At 36.7% G+C, this 3,290-nt stretch overlaps 1 protein-coding gene across 2 annotated transcripts in view; it reads right to left on the bottom strand.

Annotated features, from left to right (window-relative positions):
• Window positions 1–3,290, bottom strand: part of LOC106462406 — a 72,734-nt gene that overhangs the window by 9,037 nt on the left and 60,407 nt on the right. The window lies entirely within an intron of this gene.

The raw sequence follows: 3,290 nt of genomic DNA, 5'->3' as shown, positions 1-3,290 counted from the left end.
AAAATCGATATTTAACCTCTTTTTTTAATATTTACTTTCAAATTAAAAAATTAACTAATGTATAATACTAAAATTTTAATTATAATCTACAATTTGATGCCAAACTTAATGACATACATTTGCAAAATAATAATTAAATAAAATTTTTAACATAAGTCTATAAACGTGATGATATGCCTTCTGACCCTTACCCATGTCCATAGGGTTAAAACAAGACCCAACATTGACAGAAGAGGTAATGATTGCCCACAATAGGGCCTGTGTTCTCTACAGGTGATCAGCTTCCATTAGTTACCCGTGTCCATAGGGTTAAAACAAGACCCAACACCGACAGAGGAGGTAATGGTTGCCCACAATAGGGCCTGTGTTCTCTACAGGTGATCAGCTTCCATCAGTTATGGATTGGAATGAGCTGTGTAGCAAGGCAAATCAAAGACACTTCTACAGCTTATGGTTGGCACAGGAACCAAAAACATGGTGATGTCAGTCATTTAAATTATAACAGTACCGAAATGCACACAGATGAAGCCAAAGATAAGGCCTTCAAGCACAAATACATTAACCAATGTGACCATGGTGACATGCAAGAGAGGCTCAAGCTATAGCAGTTTTTATCTGACATACAATTAAATGCAGATATGGGAGCCATCTTTAGTATGGAAGAGATACACAGAGTAATAAATGCACCTAAAGATTAGACTCCAGGTCCAGATGGTGTAAGAATCTTCTGCTGTAAGAAGCTTACAGAAGCCATACTGCTGAAGTTAGTGTTGGATTATCAACATAGCTGGACAATATAAACTGATGCCTTTATCAAATCCTTATCCAACCCATGAAGGTTCACTATCATCTTAAAGGTCACTGAATAATCATCCTACAAAAATTCAATGGCAAGATCACACAGACGAATGTAATTAGAAGTACTGCCTATAAGACTGAACCACTGATAGCTTCATTATTAAGTTGTTATCATGCTGGAAAAGAAACTTGGATCAATGCTGTTTAATTCACAGCTGCTACAGAAGAAGGCTTTGAAGTTGGTCTAAACACCTTAGTAGCAGTTTTTGATCTAAAAGATGTCTACAGAGTCCAGCTACCCATTCTTGCTGACAAAATGCTCAGAATAGGAATCTGTGTAACATGTAATATGCATCATAGCTGCACTAAATATCAGAAAATATGCATTAACTACCAGAAGATGCATCATGAAGCAAGGAAGCTTGCAATCAGACTGAATCATCATCAATACCAGTCAGCCTCAAGAATCACAATTCTTGCCAGTCCTTTCCAGTTTCTACTGCAGGGATCTAGCCAGCATTGACAGTCCAATCAGATGCTCTAGCAGAATTTAAATTAACAGTATGAGCAAATGGTGCAATGACACAGGAATGATCACTAACTCTGCCAAAGCCACAACCATGTTCTGCACACTCAACAACAGATATGCTGATGTGGAAATATCATAATCATTCTTTGCAGACACTGCCATCCTCTGGAAGAAACACTGAATTACCTGGATATAACCTTGATCAGACAACTTAATTTCACTAGCCACATTATTAGCAACATGATAACCAGAGCTACCAAAGGCATCAATGTGCACTAAAAGTTGCAACAAGAAATAGAAATGAAGAAAGCTACCCATTTATGTTCAACATCTTAAATTATGAATTGCCAATGATTAGTATGAGTATTATGCAGCTAGAGAAGATTGTAAAGATGCAAAAACACATTGAAGACTGGCCATGGTATGTACTCTAGCCATCCTCATCAATGTTTTATTACACCTCATAAACCTCAGCAGCATTGCAGAGCAACAACAATGTTTACAAGCAAAATTCTTCAGTTGGGTCTTGCAGTTTAAAGACCACACATTCCATCACTGAGCCATTTGTTTTTTCAACTGGAACACTGCAGCTTTAAAATGACCTCACAGACATAAACCAAGCTGGGGATTGTCTAAAAGTTGCTTCAGAAGATAGTCATGGGTGGACAGGTGCTATACAGTTACCACTAAGATAACTGTTCACCACCAGATATATGTTCCCATGTGGAATAAACATCTGATGCCGCTGGGGGTCTGTGGAAATCAGCTGAGACTAGGTAAGGGTAGAACACGAAAAGCCTGTCAGCATGTATTTAAAGACCATGGTGGACAGTCATCTGTCATTGTAACCACAGATGGTTTCTACACTACAAATAGTGAAAGAGCTGGTTGGAAATTCACATTCCGTATAAGGCTAGTGAAGGATTCAAGCTTCCTATGAGCAGTGGAAGGATGGTGATGGGAGCAATAAAGCAAGCTCTTCTGTAGATTGCTAAAGCAATGAACTGTAGACAGACAGTATCATTAACATAATATCTGTGACCAAATTGCAGGCAGCACTACATACAATTCACAGTGGTTATTTGCCAGATGGGTGGCAAAAAACAAAGCAACTGCATGATAAAGCCATCACCTGCATACATGTGCCAGGCCATGCATGAATAAAGCTAAATAAGTAAGTTGGCAAGTTCACAAGAAAAAACAATTTTTCAAACCTGGCAGAATATCGACCTCATCTGCATTAATAAGACTGCTGGAAAAAAAAGTGCCATATAATGTTGCTAGGAAACACAGAAGATGGAAATCAATAGAAATGTAATTATTTTATAATTTAGCCATTCAACATTAGTTACATTATTCAATTAGAGGTATTAATGTCTGAGGTGTAAGAGTACATAAAAAACTATCATTAAAACTTCTAGTTGGGCAAGATGACACTTTAGTTGTAGCTTCCTACATGGACCATCATAAATGTCATTATTGTCACAAGTGTACAAAATAACACTGGGGAGGGAGGGGTCAAGGCTGTCTGTAAACAATTTAGGAGACAAAATCTCAGTATTTTTTAACTTTGAGAATATGTCTATTCCACCTGGATTTTATATGTTGTTACAAAAGCAAGTAGCTACAGGTTTCACTAACAAAATCAGGCACTAATGTGCTATAGGACATGAAATGACAAATGGCATACTGAAGAAGTAATTTCTTAATAACTAACACACTTAACTAATGACAAAATAAATGATAACATTTTGATGTTGAGTATAGAAGTCTTTCTTTTAATTTTACTGACCATAAATCTTTTTGGAAGTATGTTCCAACTACACCTGAAACTACATATAAGTGGTGTAGTATGCATTATTCATGGTTTCCTTTTCAAGATGCTCTTGATTTATTGTTCTATTATAAAGTGATATGTTGAAATCATACTGCAAATGTAATGTCTTTTTCTAGGAAATGATTG

Source organism: Limulus polyphemus, unplaced genomic scaffold, assembly GCF_000517525.1.
Source record: "Limulus polyphemus unplaced genomic scaffold, Limulus_polyphemus-2.1.2 Scaffold1158, whole genome shotgun sequence".
NCBI classification, from domain to species: domain Eukaryota; kingdom Metazoa; phylum Arthropoda; class Merostomata; order Xiphosura; family Limulidae; genus Limulus; species Limulus polyphemus.
The sequence above is the reverse complement of the archived record's forward strand: the minus strand, read 5'-3'. Positions and strand labels throughout refer to the sequence as shown.